We start from the raw sequence: 21536 nt of genomic DNA, 5'->3' as shown, positions 1-21536 counted from the left end.
ATAATAGAGTCTGTTATACAAACTGGAGTATGCCCAATTAAAAAACATTATTATGTACAACACAGCATGCAATTACCCAGCACACAGACCACAACCAGATATGCCTTTGAACTGAAGCACCAGATGCATCAGCTACAACTTGCCAACATCAGAGTGCAGAGCCAGCCCTCACAACACTGCACACTTTATTGTGTTCTGATTTATTATTTATTTATTTATTTCAGTTTTAGTCTAGAGAAGATCTAGAAAGATTAATTATTTTATGAAAAGAAAAATTGCATGTTTTTATGTTTTTCCAGTGATATTTTTGGGAAAAAAAAAAAAAAGGAAGTAGCAATGCAACAGAGAATACAGGGTGTATTTATCTTTAATTTGTAGCCACAGTTTATGTTACATTGGGAAGTGCTGAATGCCGAATATTTCAAAATCATTGCAGCCTTTGGCCAAACATCTGTTACTAAAAGATAAATCTGGGGTCTTTTTTATTGAAAAATTAAAGGTTTTCAAAAAGTATCAAGGCTTGATTACTCAGACTGTCAAGGCCAACTCAAAAGTCTATCCGCTATCCACTTTCTTTCTTATTATCTCTCCAAATCACAATAGCGAAAGGTGCTTAGCAATGTTAAAAATGCATCTTGTGCAGGAAAAAAAAAAAAAAAAAAAGTATATGAAAAATTACAGAGCTCACAAGTACTACTAATTTGAAGGAATGTCTTATTTCATACATTAGTTCCATCGCCAGACATTTCCCAAAACAACCCTCTTCAAGACTTGAGAAAACTGCATATTTTTATTGCATTCTCTGCTGCATGTTTTGCTGTAGTTATGAATCTTTTAAGTAGGTTTTTAATGGCTCAGTTAAAGAAATATCCTTCTGTACAATATGCAGGATTCACAATAAAAGAATGCTTATTTCAGTCCAAAAAAGAAGCCAGATTTCCCCATCGACTGAAGATGGGAACTGCAATCTAACATGATGTTAAGCAAATGATGGGCAAGATAAGCATTCTCATGGTGAGATTTGAAAATACTGCCAAGTTTTTAATGTTCAGAAAGTGCTTGAAAACTTGTGTCTTTTCCCTTGGGAAGCTGCTATAGCAGTGAATTCTATCCACAGAATATTCAACAATTTTCATTGTTCTTTAACGGCATATGTTCCCTGAGGTAGCTTACATAAGGTATCATATTTCTAACTCAAAGTGAAATTAAGACCAGACATGGAGTAATCTCTCTTTGCTGATGTTTTCAGTGATTCATCATTCAGCATATTAACTTAGTATGCTTATATCCTTGGGCACTTACATGAAGAACATTTCTTTGCTGAGAGTCCGTACTTTTTTTCAAGGCTAAGGTTTTTTATTCTAAATATTGAAGTTTCCTGGCCTGAAAATTTGCATTTTATGTAAAAAGATCAAAAAAATGGGGGGAAGAATGCCACATACCAGCTGAAAGAACAGATGGGTAGGAGGCAGTTTTTACAGTCATCATCTGGCTTTGTAGAAAGTGGAAAGGAAAGTTTGTGGTTGGTTTCTCAGAAACAGACTTCAGTTCTGAAATTTTCTGTGATGAAAAGCTTGAAGTTTTTTATGGATCCTGTTTACTTTGGCTCTTCATTTCTCTTGTTGAATTCAATGTAATAAAAGGGGGGGAGGGGAAGGAAGGCTTTATTTATTTATTTATTGCTGAGCTCAGGAAGAGCAGCTCTTACTGTTGCCAATGACTGCATCTAACCTGCATAGGCTAACACATGATAATAATACTTTTTTCTTCCTCCCATTGTGCATTTTAGATTGTGACATCTATATGAAGAGATACGGGGGCTTTGTATTTTTTCAGTAAAAATGCAAAAAAAAAAAACAAAACCAAAAACAGAAACAAAAATCTGACACTGTACACATCAGTGCTTACTTGATTCACTGCCTTTAAAATAGTTTGCTCTCATATTAATTAGAAAATATTTGGAGAAGTGTTTTTTTTTCCTTTTTCTCTCTCTCTCTCTTTTTTTTTTTTTTTTTTTTTTTTTTTTTAATTGCTGTTAATGTACAGAAAAATGTGGGATTGTATTCATGGTGAGAAAAGAAAAAGGGATATAAGAAATGTAGATCTTCCATCCAGTTTTTATCACCCAGAGAAACTTAGGACAAATATGTTTTTCATAAATATTACTGATTTTTGATTTTTTTTTTCTTTGGGTGAGGGGAGGGGGAGGAGGGAGCTATTTTCATAGGAGTATTTGGGAGATCAGGATGATTACCATTTCTTTTCAGCTAAAGGCAAGACAGAGCATACCCTGACTGGGTATGTAACATTATGTTCAAGTCATGGCAAGGACACAAATACTGACATATGTTTGGTTACCCATTTCTACTACTACCTTGCAGTCCAAAGTATTCAGGTTAGTTTCCACTAAAACACAATCAGTGGAGGATGCCAACTATAAGAGATCAATGTGATACTTTGGCAGATGCCACACTAGCTCTGTTTCACCCTTTATTTTCTGTTTGTGTTTTGCTTCTGCTTTCTATTCCAACTCAAAACCTAAATCCTATTTGCCAAATGTTAGGTGATTTCATTCTTATTATTGTTTTCAGACTTAATTTAATTCAGCTTTTGGTAGTTGTGATTGAGAGCTTTGAAACTAAAGCTTCATCCAGTGTTGGCTTGGTTTATTCTCATTTCTAGATTTTGTTGACATTACTTAAATCTAACCTGGCTGAGGGTAGCAACTACTATGCTTGTTTTGTATTTGACACCAGTCTTGTTCACAGAATTGCTTGTATGGCCATATGGCACTCTTCATTCAAATAGATTAGGTAACATTTTATAAAAAGCAGGTGGCAGCAGCTTGCATATCCCACATCCAAATATTTCCTAGCAGACTTTTCCATCTTCAGGGTGGGAGAATTTGAATCTTCACCATCTAGGTTGGTCCAGAATTACCCTCCATGAACTACCCCAACTGAGGTGGTGGATCAGACCTTTGCTCATTAGAGGACACCAGAAGTCCCTTTGCTATTCTCATGAACAGAAACACTGGAAGCCTTTGTTTCTGATTTCTGAAAATGAAGTGTAACCTGATCTAAGTCGAGGAAAAAGGAAAGTATGTTCATGGAAATAATTCTTATGACTAAAGCTGGAAAAAAAAAAAAATAGAGTCCTATGAACAACTGTATAACCTTCTACAGACACATAACAGAGCACATAACTCTGTTTCACATAACCTTGTGAAACAGAAAACCTGGTTAAGTGATCTTTTAAAAGCAAGACAGTTAATTTGTCTCATGCTGGAACTGTTGACAGAAAAGTGAGGAGTTTTGTTTGTTTTATTTCTGATTTCTGATGCAGAAAACTGATCATGCAACAAGATCAGTTTTCCCAAGAGGTAAATACTGAACAGTATGTTCGTAAGTGTATGAAAGGCTTCATGCATGCCTCCTAGCCAAATTATTCCTTGACTGGAAGATCAAACACACTAATATAGAACAATGACTTTACCACCAGAGAGTTTTGTCATGAAGATGTAGTCAAGTGGTCATCTACTTTTGGACCTTTTCTTGGAGATAGTTTCTTGCTTTTTAGTTTGGAAAATAAGCTAATCACTAAAATAATGATAATAATGACAATATATGCATTAGTGTTTTTTTTTTTTTTTTTTTAAAGTAGTCTGTTCCAGAATTAATAAAAAAAAAAATCTTAAAATTTAGAATATGGACAAAAGCCTTGATATAGAGGGTATACTGACAGTTTAAGACATTTAATTCTTCAAAATGGCACATAATTCTATTGTTGGAATTTATTTTCTTATGACATACCACTACACATTTTGGTATAGATGCGACAGGTTAGTGGTGTTTGTAAAATTCATTACACATCATCATTCCTATAGACAAATTTGGATTATTCATGGCTGAAGTAGAGATTACAGTCTCCACCTTTTTTCTTTTTTTTTTTTTTTTTTTTCTATGAGTTACCTTTTAAGAAAATATATACTTCAATATATCATTTAAAATATGACATAATGATTCTGGATAAATATCTAGTTGTACATTTATACATTAATATTCACACAAATACTAGGAAATGTTTTAAGAACTTTTCTATAGAAATTTATCTGATATCTTCCTCCTTTTTATCTGCTTTTGTTTTCAGTTGTGTTTTTGTTGTGTTTTGTTTTGTTGTTGTTTGTTTGCTTGTTTTTGTCTTTGCTGGGTGTCCCAGTAGCATAATTACCTCAAAATACACAATTTGTTTGAATTTCATTGTTCCTAATTATCTATTATTTGAAACACTATGCTCATTATTGAAATTTAGTATTAAATAAGGCTATAAGCCTTTTAAAAGGTTAGAGAAGAGTTAAACCTGATGATTTTTTTTTTTCACCTACGCATTGTATCTGCCTCATTGCCTTCCCTGTGTGTCTGCTAATGAACTACATGGTGTTTTAGCAGACCCTGAGGCTGAAGCTGGGAGGCGTAACAAACTCATGAATAAATGTTATTAAAATCATTACATAACGTGCTATCCCGCCATGATGTTAATCTGTTTGGGGATACAGTTAAGATGCGGTGTCAAGAGAACCGAATGTCTCAGAAAATGTTAAAAAAATGAAATTTTTATAACAAAAACAGGGAGCTGTTGTCAGAAATTTGGTATTTTATTTTACCACCAATCCTAAAAAAAATTGGTTTGCCACTTATATTTCCTAAAAATAAATAAATAAATAGATAGATAAGCAAACAGCAACAACAACCAAGTGGATACTTACATTTTTAATTAGTTCCTTGTTTCAGTACCTCAATCATACCTCAGTACATTTTAAGAGATTGAAGTACTTAAGCTATAAAACCATTATTATTATTATTATTGCTCTTATGGATGCTATGTCTGTCATAAAAAAGCTAAGTTCAGTGTATGTGCCATTAGTTGGAGTTTTCTGTGATTTTGCCACTGTAGCTCCCACATGTGTGGAGTACTAGATCTCATGGCTTGGCTATTTTATACCTCAGGGTTCTTAACCAGGGCACAGGCAACAAGTTTCCAACCACCAGCTGTGATGGTGCTAGATGTGTAGCTCCTACACAGTCTGGTGGTCATGGATGTCATGTGTTGTGGTTTCCTCCTTTGTCCACGCCAGGAAAGCCTGCTCTCCTGCCATGTGACTCCTCTGTTATGTAACTCTAAACCACAACCGTGAGGATGAGCAAACACTGACAAGTCTCAATACTTTGCTGACAGATTCAACTATGTCCTTCAAGGGAGTCTTCATTTAGGTGAGTGTCTCTGCTGTTTGTTTGTTTGTGTTTGTTTGTTTTATTTTTTAATCGATGACAAATGAGGAAGAAGACCAACACCCTGACTTGGACTGTCTGTATTTGTTTGCTCAGCTGTTAATTTGCTGAGTTCTGTATAGGAAAATATCTTGCAGTTTTTCCCATAAAACTTGGGTCTTGTTCAAGGTCAATACAGGGAATCACAGTAACCAGAAAATTTTGGCTAGATGTCTAAAGTGAAATTTATATTATTACCTGAACTCTATACTATTTTTACTGTGTAGTTCTGCAAGGCATCTGTTTTAGTATCTCTATAGTCAGTGCAGGAAAACAGGAATTTCTAAGGTGTAGGGTTATTTTGATGTTCGCTGCTGGGTAAGATCAATCGTTACACAGAAATGTTTATTCTTCCTGATTGACTCAGGAGATATGATGCTAAGGCACAGTTCAGTTATTTAAATATAAGTGCTTAGTATACCTTGAGTACCTTACCAAGTACCTTGGTAAGAAGCAGGAAGATACAAAATCCAACTTGTTTTACAAGGTGCATTTCCTTCTAAAGGGAAACATCTTTACTAAAGCAGGTATGGGGTAATGGATTGAATGCCAAACTGGGTTCCCCACAGTGCCCAAGATCTTAAACACCTATGCTTCAGCAACTGAAATGTTTCTAAATCAGTTTGTAGATGACTGTAATGTCATTGTTTATATTGGGTCAAATTAGTCCAATTTCTAATGCTGAAGTGAAAAATCCTGATTGGTACATTCGTTTATTTTTTCTTACTTTTAAAAATTTTCCTCTGGTATTTAATATCTGATAAGGTACAATTAATGCCATACTTAAGCAGTGTCAGAGTGTTGTCACACTTAGGCAGAGTGTTGCCACTAGTTTCTGTGCTAAAGTAGAATTACTGCCATTTGTGAGTATTTTATGGGGTCTCTAAGACACAAGGTTATCACTCTTTCATATGTGCCCCAGCTCTATACCGATATTCTGGAAAGTTCTAAATGACCTTCATTTTCATTTGTTTCCACTTCTACTTTAAGAAAGTCTAAACCTCCTTGTTTTTATTAATTTATGTTTTTAACTTCAATTCTTGGTTAGTGAAAGCAGTATGAATTACTGCAACTTTAGTAACTGTAAGCACACCATTAAAATCATGTGTTTCTTTTACCATATATAAAATGTGGCCACCATAGTATATAGTTATGACAACTTACATTTGAATCTAGTTTTATTGCTTGTGCATTTTCCCTAAGAGGCAAATTGGAGTTTGACTCTAAGTGTTTATCACAGGCTCTGGACAGGTTTTGCACCTCTGTCAATAGAAGACTTTATTTAATTTGGTTCTCTTACTTATAGTATGCTGTTTAAGTCATTTCACATAATAAACCTTTATTCTTGAGCAGCATCCTGGCTTGTATCAGAAATAGTGTAGCCAGCAGGACCAGGGAGGTGATCGTCCCCTTGTACTTTAGTTTGCTGAGGCCTTACCTTGAGTACCATGTTCAGTTTTGGGCCATCACTACAAGAAGGACATTAAGGCCCTGGAGCATGTCCAGAGAAGGGCTAAAGCTGGTGAAGGCCCTGGAACACAAGTCCTATCAGGAAAGGCTGAAGGGACTGGGGTTGTTTAGCCTGGAGAAGAAGAGGCTCAGGGACAACCTTATTGCTCTCTAAAACTACCTGACAGGAAGGTGTGGGGAGCTGGGAGTCAGCCTTTTCTCACAGATATCTAGCAATAGGACTAGAGAGAATGACCTCAAGCTGCACCAGGGGAGGTTTAGGTTGGAAATGAGGAGACATTTCTTCTCAGAAAGAGCAGTCAGGCATTGGAACAGGTTGCCCAGGGAGGTGGTGGAGTCACCGTCCCTGGGGGTGTTTAAGGAAAGGGTGGATGTGGTGCTTAAGGACATGGTTTAGTGGGTGATATTGGTGGTAGGGTGATGGCTGGACCAGATGACCTTTGAGGTCTTAATGATTCTTAATGAACCTTAATGATTCTATGATAGTATCAACTAAATTGAATCTTAATTTTCGGTGTTTAAATATTAGGTACTCAGTATGTTTCAAGATTAATGTATGTTACATAAAATGTTGTAGAAGACTACCTATACTTTTAATATTTTAAGGAAATATCTCATACATGGGCTACTGAAAATTGTTTAGCTGAAAATTCTTCATCAAAATGTGAAACTTGACTGTTTCTGAGGGACTTTGCAAATTCAAAAATGCTTCCTTTTGCTGCTATTTTTACACATACCCTATAATAAAAAACTTGTCAAAGCTCACTTTACTGAGATTTTTAAGAGAGAAAATATGCACCCATAACTCTGCAGTGAAATAAAAAAGAACAGACTCCTGCAGTTAGCACAGCCCTGTCCCTGATGCTGATGTCAGGAAAAGGATGAAGTAAAACTTGTTGCCTGTCAGTGTAATTGAAAGATATTGTTGGCAAATTACCTATCAGCTTGTATTATGAAAGATTTCTGTAACCTTTTCTTTGGCAAAACCATTCTTCCAGTGACATCTTCATTATTTGCAGTCTCAGTTGATATGCACCGGGTGCTTGGCCCTCCAGCTACAGAAGTGCTGCCTCCTCCCTCTTGTCCTGGTGTGTTTCCTGCATCCTGCCACTATTCCAGTTAGCCACTTTTGTTCTTGATGAAAACTATGGTGTCCTATGTAATAGGTGAGGCCATGAAGACCAAATTGCCATCACAAGGAAAAATTTGAGATTATCAAGTTGCTGCTCTGCTGAAAGCCAGAGGAAGACACGCTTTTGCCTTTTTATAATGGTATGTGGAATGGAGTAAGAAATTGAGAAAAAAAGAAAAAAAAAAGAAACATTGAACATATTATCACTTGCTACTTGTAAACTACATTTTTGGACATACTTGTCCAATTCGTATGGATAACGATGCACCCACAGCCCTGCTCATCCTTGCCCATGTCCAGGGCTCCCCCACCTGCCCCAGCCTAGGCCTCCACACCAGCCCTGGAGTTGTCAGCCCCTGCCCCACTGAGGCCTCAGCAGGGCCAGGCTCCAGCTCCCCACAGCCCTGCCCTGCCCCACCATGGCTGTCACCTTGCTGGGCCTACAGTCTGGCCTCTGCCCAGCTCTGCCCCCAGGAAGGTGCTTGGGGCTGCCCCAGTGCTCCCAGCCTCCCTGCTGCAGGGTGGCGTGATGGGACAGGACCTGACTGCCAGGCCCTACCAGGCTGCCCCGAGGGAGGCCCCAGCCCACAAGGCTGCTGGTCTTCACAGCACAATGATTCCTTTCCCTCATTCCCCAAGATAACAAATCTGATACATAACAATAATTAGATCTGTAAATCAAATTACAGAATGTCAAGTGAAAAGACCATTATTTCATTTACAAAATCTAGTATGCACAATTTTTAAAAAGCTGAATTTCCTGGGTAAGCCTTAGTACGTGCATTTTAATTAGATGGTCACAGGTGTTTTTTTTTGTTTTGTTTTGTTTTGTTTTTTTTTGGTCTTTTTGGGTTTGTTTTTGATTTTGTTTTATTATTTCTGCCAAATTTATGTCTTTCTTGGTGAATGTGTTAGCTATGTAGAAGGCCCAGATGAAAAATGTGCAGCATCTCAGGCACTGCAGCTGAGCACAAGGAGCCTGTGCCTGAAGATAATTTTATTAGCCACTGCTATGCCCGGGTGGGATGAAGGAGGAGAGACTGGAAGTAACCTCTCATCAGGGACTGTGCTGGAACAGCAAATGTCCTTCTTCTCAAAGACGTTAGGTCAGGGCTATGACATCGCAACTGTGATACACAGAGGGCACATCTCATCATGAGAAAATCTGCAGTTTCTTAGTGCTGAAAAGACCAAAACAAAAAGGAAAAAAAAAAAAAAAAAAGAAAGCATTGCAGATTCTGTTCGCTGATTTTTTATTTTATTTCCTTCGTATGCAAGATTGTTCATCACCATCAACTTTGGAAAATAATTACCATATTTGCTTTTGATGTTCAGTTTCTTTTATGGAGTCTGTCCTTCTTTTCTTCCTACCTTTTTTCTTGCTTTCTCTCTCTTCCTTTTCATTGATTTTTTACCACAATCCAATAAAGCTAAAGAGATATGGATGGGAAACCTACAATGAGGAGTAGTTCATCAACATTCAACATGCTAACCTCGGAAAGTCAAATATAGTGCAAGGCTGCTAATTAGATTTATATATTTATTTATTTTCATCTACTGTTGATAAGCTGTTCTTTTCCCCCTCTGTGATTAGACTTCTTCAACAACATGATGTAAAAATGGCTTCTGTGACTAACACAGAAAGCAAAAACTAAAAGCATCAGAAAGCATGAGACATTTTTTTTGCTTGTGATTGTCTGCATTTGCATAAATCACAGTGTCTTCTGTCATACTTTTGTTAAGCTTATGATGCCTTTTAAACAATAATTTAATCTGAATACAGTGCTCCCAAGTTTTAATTTAAAGAAGCCATTTCCCAATATGTTTATAACTGATGATGAGATAACCGTCTTTATAAATGAATTACCACTGGACCATAACCAGCAGTATCTGAACTGAATCCATTAATTCATAGTTCATCTTCAAAAGTGAGTCTGTCATTAACCTTTTTGTCCTCCATCCCTTCACCTAAATAATTTGCTACATTCTTTATCAAGCATGGAGTGCAGCAACTTGCACATTTGCAGTCAAGCTGCAGATAAATTTTTGACTAGCAATTTTCATGATGAAAGTTCAACAAAACTTGAAATGTTCTCTGAGAGTTTCAGCTAATTTTTGGTCAATAATGTTACCCTAAATCTGGAAATTTCTAAATTAAATGAGAGACAGACAGATTTCAGAACAACACATGGCCAAGGGGGCAGAACTTTGCCATCAAAAACCCCAGTCACAATCCCTCTGATCACTCTCAGAATTATAAACTTTAGTTTTCTTTGGTGTCCATCTTTCTGTCTGCCTGTTCACCATACACACTGTTCCCTGCTTCTGCATTAGCCTTGCAACCTGCCTCTGTCACTGTGTCCTGTTGTCTGTCTCATCAGTAAATAGATAGTGGATGTTCTGGAAATGGCAGCAATAACAGGAAAATGAAATGGCTTTGGATAAATCTTATGCTAGAGGAAAAAAATAAAAAAACTGTGAAGAGGGACAGAAAGAGAATAAAAATTAGCAAACATCTAGGGAAAAATAAGTAGTTAATAAGAGAGATGCTGAACTAAATTTAAAACAAACAAACAAAGAAAAAAAAATAACCCCCCAAAAAACTATTACATAGCTGGAATAAATACAATTGAATGTCGTAATTTCCATGCCAGGAAATTTGTAAACCCTTTCTGTGCTACAACAGATGATTTCAGAGCAGCATTCATACTTGTATGTTGTAAGATCAATATAAATTGGATGATTTTATTTATGTAAGCATTTTATACATGTAAGCAGTTATGAGTGTCATTATCACTCAGATGACTCAGCAAGTTGTATAATCTTTTCTTGCTATGAACAGGTCAGTATGTTATGCTCCACGCAAACTTGATTCAAAGCCTCTGTATGTTCTTATCCACTGAGAGTCAGACTGCCAATGTAAATAGTGCAATGATCTGTGCTTCGTGGTCAGCCTAGTGAAGTCTTGGCCCCTCTGAAATTGGTAGGGCTGTATGTGAAATAGTGAGAGCTTGGCTGAGCTCTAGCAGAAGAGAGGATAGCTCTGGAACAAAAGGGGGGATATCTGTGTCAAGTACAGTAGTGTTGTGCTTGATGTCCTGTTGTGAGGTAAACCTAATATCTGTGCTAATGCAGCTATTTTGCCCTGGGACACAAGGTAATATTTCTGGATGGCTCCCCACAAATCTGAGATCTACTAGCTGAGGTGAAAATTAGTATCCTCTATTGTCTGCAACCTTAGGTTTGTTGGTGTTTACTAAGGCTTTACCATTATCTTTAATGTCCTCCTATTGCAGAGAACAAAAAGCAAATTCTAAGAAAAATGTGTCCCCTAGAATCAGGAGCCCTAGTGCAGTTGCAGATAAGCATGTGCTTATCTGATGTGTCTTGGAATTTTCCCAGCTTATTGTCTACCTCCAGGGAACATCAAGATCTTTTTCCATTTTTATATTGCTTTTGGCTGATGTCTGTAAAGAAAAGGACTTCACTAACATGATAGACTCCTGTGTTGTAGGGGCACTTTACCTACATTAAAGCAATTGCCTTTTATAAAAGAAAGTACCTTATGCAGCAGGTAGTAAACTTGCTGATACAGGAAGCTGCAGAGGGAGCTGTAACAGCAGGGTTGGGAATAACACGGGCACATTCATAGGCAGCAGCTTGACACTGACACATGTAAACTAACAAGTCTTGGTAGGGATATGCCAGCTAACATCCTTAATTCCATATTGCAGACATGGAGGAGTATGAGGGGAAAAAAATGGCCAGGCTATTGTGATCTCCTGAAATAACCTGTTCTGCCACTGTCAGAGAGGGGATGGGGAGAATGATGGACAGAATGATCTGCCCTAGGACGTTGCTTATGTCCTTATTTCTTTTATCACTGCAGAGCTATAGAGCTTAAAATAAATAAACAAACAAACAAATAAATAAATAAATAAATAGGTCTGTATCCAGCCTTTGTTATTTTCAGTGCATATGTCCTGTGTAGCTTTCCCAAGTTCATCAATATTTGATTTCTCAAAGTAAAGTATCAAAATCTAAATCCCCAAATACACTGCACCCTTAGAATATTTTATCAGGGCAGCATATTAAATTTGCATAAGTGGTTAAACATTTCCTCTTATTTTATTCCTTTACTTTCTTTGCAAAATAAATTGTTGCTGATGTACCACAGGGCATTTGCTGTGAGGATAACTAATTTGACAGCAGTTCCACTGTATGTTTGTTTACTTTAGGGAAGCTAAATAATCATAAGGATTATCATTAATAGAGGACATTTTGCACTGAGGATTGTAAGCTATTTTTAATTCTTATTAGAAGATAATACAGTGCTTTGATTTCTGTTGTAAATCATTTTCTATTTTTGCAAATGAAAGAGGTATTACAGGTCTTAAATGTAATATTGACAACTCTTCCTACAATGAAAACCAGTAGGACATGTACAGTGCTCTTAGTGGCTGAATTTTATTCATATGAATTTTATATATGAATTTATATATATATTGTCGTGGTTCTGCTCGAGTGGGCAGCCGAGCTCCACCACAGCCGCTCTCTCACTCCCCCTCCTCAAAGAGGAATGGGGAGAAAATATGTGAAAAGGACTCAAGGGTTGAGATAAGGATGAGAAAATCACGCAATAATTATTGTAATGGGCAAAACAGACTCTGCATAAGAAAATAGTACGATTTATTGCTCATTACTAACAAGCTAGAGAAGTGAGAAACAAAGGAAAGAAATCAAAAGCACCTTCCCTCCCCATCCACCCTCTTCCACCTCCTCCCCCCGAGTGGTGCAGGGGAACAGGGGAATGGGGGTTATGGTCAGTCTACAGCACTTCTTCTCTGCCGCTCCTTCTCAGTCACTCTCGTCCCCTGTGCTGTGGGGTCCCACCCACAGGATGCAGTCCTTGATGAACTGATCCGGCATGGGCTTCCCACAGGCAGCAGCTCTTCCAGAACTGCTCCAGATATGGGTCCGTACCACGGGGTCCATCCCTCAGGAGAAAACTGCTCCAACCTGGCTCCCCTATGGGCAGCAGCTCCTGCCAGGCAACCTGCTCCTGCGTGGTCTTCTCTCCACGGGCTACAGGTCCGGCCCAGAATCTGCTCCAGCAGGGGTCTTCCACAGGCGGCAGCCTCCGTCGGTGCAGGGCCACCTGCTCCACCGTGGTCTCCTCCACAGGCTGCAGCGTGGAACCCTGCTCCACCGTGGTACTCCATGGGCTGCAGGGGGACATCCTGCTTCACCATGGTCCTCACCACAAGCCGCAGGGGACTTCTGCTCCGGCACCTGTAGCACCTCTCCCCCTCCTTCTGCACTGACCTTGGTGCCTGCAAGGCCGTTCCTCACTGCTCTCTCCCTCCCAGCTGTGTTTTTTTCCCTGTCGCAGCGTTTTTTTCCCTGTCTTAAATATGCTCTCACAGAGGCGCAAAACAACATCGCTTATTGGCTCAGCTCTGGAAGACAATGGGGCCCTTACCAAACATGGGGCATCTTCTAGATCCTTCTCACAGAAACCACCCCTATGGCCCCCTGCTACCAAAACCTTGCCATGTAAACCCACTAAATATATATATATTATTTGTATATTCATTATATTTATATTTTATATGAATATTTATATATGAATTTTATGCATATATAATTTGAAACATCAGTCTACCTTAGTCCTCTTTATACAAGTTCTTATTAACCTAAAGAAAAGAGTCTTTGATTATTCTCGGCTTTTGCTAGAATGTCACTTTTTGATTTAATAGTTTTGCTATCCCATCTCTAAGTATAAATTTCTCAATTGGTCCATAATAAACAACTGAACTACTAATTTTTGCTTTCTTCTTCTTTAAAAAAAAAAAAAACAAAAACAAAAACAAATTTTAAATCACATATATTCCTAGAAATGTAAGTGGCACTGTAAATACAGCACATTGAGAATAGTTCACTCTATGATTATACATTTAGAATTTAAAAATAATTAATTAAGTCATAATAATATATTCACTTTAAAATTTTAATTGTAGGTTATTTATACTAAGTGTTTATGTTGTTTCTTATGTTAAGGATAATTTAAGCATAAATTTGTTTTCCTACCTGCACATTTAGCAAAATAATTTGCTAATTTGTATTCAAGTGTTGCATTTACTGTGATCAACACTTATGTTGTATACATTTTTATGAACTAGAATTTTGAATGATATAACACAAGAAAGCTCAATTTGAAACTATTGGTAAATATAAATTAAAAGTTATTTTCACATGCATTCACATTGGTGACCTTATTGAAAGAGATATACTTTTCCAGCTAGAGCACAAAAAGGTTCCATCTAATCAATCTTACAAGATTTCTTTAGGGAATATGTGATCATTTGCAGTATATTTTTTCTGACTATTGATTGGTTAGACACAATTATTAATTCTTAATGAACTACTCTTGTTAGAATGTGAACATCATCACACAGCTAAACTTAATACAGCTCAATTACATTCAGTTCATGCAAGGAACTTTTTTCAGAAATAGTATTTCCATCAGGGACCGCTGCTATGCATTAGTAATTACATGCATTCATTCACTTTATTTTTATGAGTAAATAAGCCAAAGTGTGTATATTTGATATTGGGAACTAACAACAGAAGACTGTTTTTATTTTCTAACAAAAAATAGCCCATTTCAGGCTACCATGAGGACCAAAAAGAAAATTAAAAAAATAATTTACCAAATCTATTTCCAATGTGAAAGCATTTCTGAGAATGCCACCTTTAGAATGGTCCAAGTCTTCATGTAGATATTTCCCTGAAATGTAAAATAACACAACTTTTTCTGTAGTGTTGATGACAGAAAATAGTGAAATGCATAACTGTCTTTGAAAAACAAAACAAAACAAAACCACAAATGCCTTCCAAAGCCAGCAATTCTAACATAGAGAAAAAATCACTCAAAAAATAATAAAAAATCGGATTCATCAAGCGTGCTTGACTTGAAAAAAAAAAATAAATTATATATTTTAAATATAAAAGTTATGGCAAAAAGTTTTATTAGTAATATATAAATGTTAAATCAATGGAAAATAAGGAGATGAGAATGAAGAACAATTAACAAAGAAACAAAGTACTTGTTAGTGTGGGACAAAGCTACTGTTTTCCTCAACAGAAGCAGTCACTTTGACACTGGACCTCAACATTTAGATACCTCAGCAAGAACTGCAGTAATTTTTCCATGGTGTCAGGGGGAAGTATTAGTTATTGTTAAAAGAAGTAAAATAACTTCTGTTTTCTAAATAGCTTATCAGTCTCCTATAGTGACCAACAGAACAATCTTGAACAATTTAAAAATAAGTATTTACCAGAGTTCACACTGTTGTGGGAAGACTTATTTTAGGGGGGAAGAATATTTTACTTGTTATGAAAGAGAATATTTCTGCATCTCATCAAGGGATAAGATTGTTCTGGTCTATGAGTTAAACAAAACTTTCATCTTCTGCTGTGAAGAAGACTAAGAAAACTTTTACTATGATGCCATGTTCATTTATTTCACCAGCCCCATAGACTCCAGTCATATTCTCTTTACATTTAAGGTTATAATTTGAAATGAAGAAACATGATTTAGAATATACAAACTTAGACAAGTTCTACTTTCACTATCACACAGAAGGTTGGACTAGAATGTTCCAAGGTATTGCCTTCTGGCCTTTTCAGTCTTTAAATCTCTAGGAATCCTGATCAATCACTTGTAAAGTATACCAGAAATTAATATAATCTCTTAACACAAGAAACATCTGGAAAAAAAAGCCTTAACAAATATAACTGTTTTTTTTTTTTTTTTTTTTTTTTTTTTTTTTTTTTCCCTAAGCCATTCTAACAAATCATTCATGGAAGGCATTCTCAAATTCTTTAATGTTTTGGACAATTTATCATGCACTCACGGCTATTTGTCTTTTAGGCTTCTTACTTCAAAATTTTCTTTTCAGCAAATACGGTGCTTAATTATATTACTAACAGTATCATTAGGACCTTGAAGTGAGAATATACATTCTGTTTCATACAGATGACTGGGCTACTTAACTGTAGAGCAGTTATGTTCCTTTTTTGAATAAAACAACAATACAGTCATTGGTACTATCTTTATTTTTATTGACCACGGTCTACCCAAATCTTTTTCCAGGTTATTTTTTAAAATCCATTTTCTTTACCTATGTTTGTTATCATTTTAATTTTTCTGTTAATTGTAAGTTTGAACACAGGTGTATCTTCATAAAAGACACTCATAATGAAGATGGATAAAAGGCAATCATGAGAGTCCAGAGATATTTTTTTCCAGTTATACTGTTAGTTTAATTATCTAAAATCTTCTAAATCTTCTGGAAAGCTTAAATAAGGGTCAAAATTTGTTTGCAGTGGTGTCATTGCCTGAATAGTTGCAGTGTTTGAATGGTCTTTTGACCATGTGACAGTACTGATGGTTAAAAATCACAGAATTATTAATTACGTGATGTGAGTCAGACCCTCAGTTTATGGCAGAAGACTTCCCTTTTGAGTGCAAAATAAAAGAAAAAGTATTTGAAAGATATTGCCATACAGATTGCATTAGATCATTTTGTTTCAGATAATGAAATTTTACTTCAATATTTGCTATAGTCCTTAGAAAATAATAAATCCTCTTGAATTTTTACTAACTAAGCTCTGACAAAGCATAAGATAAATAATTTTGACTCTTCTAGTATCATGAAGCTCTCTATAAACAAAGATGTACTTATTTTTCATGTTGAAAATGAAGAAATCCATCTGAAAAATTGAATTATTTGTGAATTGCTCAATAGGATCACTACACAAATTCATAATCAGGAAAAGATACCTTTAGCAAAAGCCTAATAGCTATCAGACTACATACTTCTTTCCAGAATGTTTTGTTAACATTACTTTTGCCCTTATAGCTTCATGTGGGTCTGCTAATTTTAGGTGGTAAAATAGGGACAATATGATTGTACAATAAAGGATTTTTTTCATTGGCTATTTTTTTTTCTACATATTTTTATAGCATGTTGCAGGTGGGCCAAAGGATTAACTATAATGACCACAGACACTAACATGCAGGTAGCATATTATTCCTTCTGTTAACTTCAGCATGTCACATCTGATGCTATTTGGACTCTATTAAATCCAAAGAAACTGAAAATTCCAGCTGATTCTTTTCCTGCACCTAATGTACCATAAGTTCTTCATCTGTGGATAAGATATAACTGTGAGTCATCTGTAAGTCAGTTTTAAGAATAATTGGTTTCAGTAGCTGCACATATTTCTTGCTTTTGTGTGGTCTTCTGGGTGACAATAAAAGCTAGACAGACCCCAAGACTTCTTACGGCTTTCCACCAAATGGACATCTACAGTGATATCCCCTGGAGGGCATACAAATGGCTAGTGCTATCCAAAAAATAATAGCCTTTATATGCCAATCAGGGTATTTCTTCTATATTGGGCTATATCCCTGCCATTAATCTAGCTACAAAGATTTTAACATATTTAATTAGACAGACCATGTTCTCTTCAAGTTCACATGATATGATACCGCGACAAGGGGAAAAGGTTCTGATAGCTCAGCTTTCATTCTTTAAGGGTCACTGAGCTAAATTCTGCTAAATTAACACAGCAATGTAAGATCAGTATCGGCGTTCAACAGAAGAACAGGTTTCAATTAAGTTATTCTTTCTCTTCATGGGAACTTCAGTGATATATACATGATCTCTATGTAACTACACTTATTCCTGTTTATTATGCTCTTTAATCTTATTATCAAGAAAGTGGCAAATATATTGATTACAATTATTTTCCAAATAATTGCTACATGATTAGCTTAATGTGTTACTAACATTTTATTTCTTAAAGGCAAAATGATATTTCTTTAGTTTAGGAAGTCTTGCTTAAAAAATAATATTCTCATTCCTCCCAAATGCTACAAAGATATCCTTCTTTTCTACTACCATCATTAATATTAAAAATCAGCTACATATATAAATATCTTACACTTTCATCCATCTGCAGTAATTAAAATTTTATAAAATTGCTCTCTGTCTTTTTTGATTGATTACCTATGACATTAAACCACTCCAATACTTTCATTAAGTATATCGCTTTTGATATAGAACATTTCAGAAATGTTTTCAGCATATTATATTATACAAAAACTTTGGGAACAGTTCCATTTAACAGCTATTATAACCACATGTTGTTAAACAGAGCCAAATTCCTTCAGGCACAGCTTTACTGTCTCTTCTGCTCTTAGAGTAGCAGAAGGTAAAGAATCTGTGTACATATTTCACTGTGTGCTCTGCAGAGGCAGAGCTCCTCAAATCTTTGCAGCATTTTGCACTGTGGGTATCAGGCTTTCAGAAATCATGACTCTATGTGCTTATGAGTACAGGTTTGGGGAACAATCTGTTACTCACAGCATACTAGCTAAGACTGTTAAATATGTGTTTTACACAGCACAGGAAAAAAAAAAAAAAAAAAAAAAGTGAATTTACTTATAATCCCCTGTGGGTTAGATTTTTTTCTTCTAAACATTGGGTTGTACAGTATCAGAAAAATTCTATCAGCTTGATTTGTTGTTTCTCTCTCTCTCTTTTTTTTTTTTTTTTTTTTTTTTTTTCAGATAAAAGAAAACTGGATAAAGATTCCAGCTGGGGAAAAATGGATGAGAAGTACACTTTCTAACTGACAATGTAGCGCATTTCTGTTTTTCACACCTGCAATCTTCTCACATGGGAACTCTAATTCATGAGTCATATCAATGTTCATTATATATAACATTCCTGACATGAATTCATTCTTCTGAAAACTGTGTGCCACTTACTATGCATTTCACATGACTGAAGTCAAATAACCACAAATAGGACCCTAGGATTTTAGCTTGCAACCCATTGAAATAAGCTATGAGCTTTATTTCTCTTTTCTCTAAAACCAGATGATTTTAGCGTTTAATGCTTTCTAATTTTTTGATATAGAATTACCAAATCTTTACAGAATCCATTGACTCTTATTAAGTATCCATCAAGCCTGGAGTACGAAGTTGTTCACGTTGGATGGGAGAGAGCTTAAGAACAGGAAAAAAGAAAAAAAGAAAAGATAAAAAAAAAAAGTGGTCTCTCACCATTGCCTCTGCCCTAACTGTATTTTAACAGAATAGCAGAGCCTAGCAAGCTGTCAGTGTGGCACCTTTCATGAGCACAACTATAAATACACTTTAAAAAAATTGGCTATAAATCATGTTTTGTCATTGGAGAACATAAAGAAAAATTATAGTTTTCCACTGACAAAAGCAGAAAAAAAAAATAAAATCATGGCTCTAAAGTCACCTCTACTCTTATTTTCTATTCTAATCTAGCATGCTTTTCATTTTGCAGCTGAGCAATTGATTCAGTTAGGCATTCATTTTCTTGGCTGGCTTCATATCAAAGAGTTGAAGTATTTTCAGCCAAATAATGGATTATTTGAGCAATCAAGGGCTGTACATGTATATAGGGGACTGCAGTGCCTGTAGGGAGGGAGGGTTGCAAACTCACTTCTAACAAGCAGAACTTGGACACAAAAAGTTGCTTCTAAATTGCACAAAAACAAAAAGCCACAAAGACTTTGTCAGTAGCTCTGCTTCTCCCATCTTGACCTCAGCTGATTTTAATATGAGAAAAGACCACTCTACTACAGCCTTGCATCCTACCAGACATCTTCTGCACAGAAGGATGCTGTTTGTTCTACTGCAGTAAAACTTTTCTATTGCAGGGGAAAAGAACAGTAGTGATTGAAGAACTTGGTACAGATCCACTAAGCTCTGCAACTGCTAACATTTATGATCTGCACCAAAATGTGAATTAAAAAAAAAAAAAAAAAAAAAAAAAAAAAAGAATAAAAGTCAATTTTCTGCTACCAGATCCATGAATTGTGTCAAATGTTTGGATCCAAGGATATACTTCCAAGTCCTTAGAGAGAGAAGATCCAGGTAATGTCCAGTTCAGCCATTTGATCAGCCATTTGAGGAAGAAAATATATGTGTAGGCTGAATAGGAAGAACAGTAGCTCTGCTAAGTTCAAAACCTAGCTGATGAGGGATGAAGGGTCCTTTTTCTGCAGCATTCCTGAGAATGTTAATGCAAGATACAGGAGAATGTAAGATACAAGACACAAGTAATGTAAGATTCAAGTCCCCCTTTATTAACTAATTCTAAGTCATAGGAGAGAAACCCTGGAAGGAAAGCAGCCTAGAACATTTGGCAAACCACTGATTAAAACCAAAAATCTTGAATATGAACAGGTCTTCAGAAACAAAAATAAAACTTTTGATTTTCATGTTTAGGGGAAATGTATAATCAAATGTTGCTAACATTTAGCAGTGTTGATCTGGAATTACTTTACTTTTCTGTAAAAAAAAACAAAAAAATAAATATGACTGACCTGACAGACTAGTGCATTTCAGCCACCCTACATCCAGTACTCATTAGTTATTGCAAAACTCCCTTTGAATTCAGTAAACTATGGATGAGGTCTTTCTATCTACCAAGCCTTTTCCAAGCTTGGAAAGACTAGCATGGCTCTTAGTGAGATTTATTGAAGAGTTACATTTACACTCTGACACCAGAATAGCAGTACTACCATGAGACAAAAGAGGTGTGGCAACAGATAGCCAAAGGTATAAAGTCCAAGGCATATATAATCCTTGCAACTTTAGCAACAATATTATCCAGAACATATAGCGACAGTCTCAAAACTGCTTAAAAAAAAAAAAAAAAAAAAAAAAAAAGGTAGAGGGAGAGAGAGATTCAATGAAGACTTGAATGAAAGAAGGGAATAAGAAGGTTTAAGAAGGTTTTAATTAAAAGACAGTAATAAGAATTGAGAGAATCTGGAAAACCTCTGTCCAAAAAAATCATGGTAGTATCATATTTTCACATGTTTTATTCATTGCTGTTGGCATTTTTTCTCTCAACCTCTATTTCCTTAAGCATATATATCTAGAAACAGGTTTTGCAGCCATGTTATCTTTTCCATATGGATGACTTCAATATATAAATGGGAAAAAATATTGTCAGAAGCTCACCTCTCCACTCTGTGTGCCTGTAGGTGTACACTTACATGATAACTGGATTTCTGTTTGAATAAAACAGTAATGGACAGAATTTGGAAAGCACAGTTTCAATATTAATTTAAAAATGAGTTGTTTTTAAACAGTGTCATTAAATTTGTTTTGAAAAAATGTCTGTTATTAACTTCTTTAAGTAAGACATTTAATGTATTTATTATCTATATTTGCTTTCAGTGTAGCACTTCAATTTATTTGGGATTCGTATAAATGATTCATTATTGGTAGTTTTGACACCCAGAATAATTTCAATGGTTCATTACTTCTGAATGAAAAACCTAGATTTGTTAGAAAAAATGCAACCTCATTAAATATTCATCCCATTCATTTCCTTTAGGATTAGAGAAAGCCACAATCATTAAAAAAATAATTTAAAACTATGTCTCGGAAGGCAGGGTAAGTATGCGTACTGTCACATCCCTTCATGCAATGTAGGTTACTAGCCCCAGTAGATGAAAAATCCCACAGACAACTACAGGGGAAA

At 35.8% G+C, this 21536-nt stretch overlaps 1 long non-coding RNA gene across 1 annotated transcript in view; it reads left to right on the top strand.

Moving 5' to 3' along the window:
• The window catches only part of LOC311430266, a 34838-nt gene extending 14298 nt beyond the window's left edge, over positions 1-20540 (top strand). Inside the window, exons 2-3 of the long non-coding RNA XR_014688649.1 lie at positions 5135-5270; positions 18572-20540. This is a non-coding gene — a long non-coding RNA (uncharacterized lncRNA). The remainder of the gene's footprint in view (positions 1-5134; positions 5271-18571) is intronic.
• Positions 20541-21536: the final 996 nt, after the last annotated feature.

The sequence above is a fragment of the Aythya ferina genome, assembly GCF_964211825.1.
Source record: "Aythya ferina genome assembly, chromosome: 1".
Taxonomy (NCBI): Eukaryota; Metazoa; Chordata; class Aves; order Anseriformes; family Anatidae; genus Aythya; species Aythya ferina.
The sequence above is the reverse complement of the archived record's forward strand: the minus strand, read 5'-3'. Positions and strand labels throughout refer to the sequence as shown.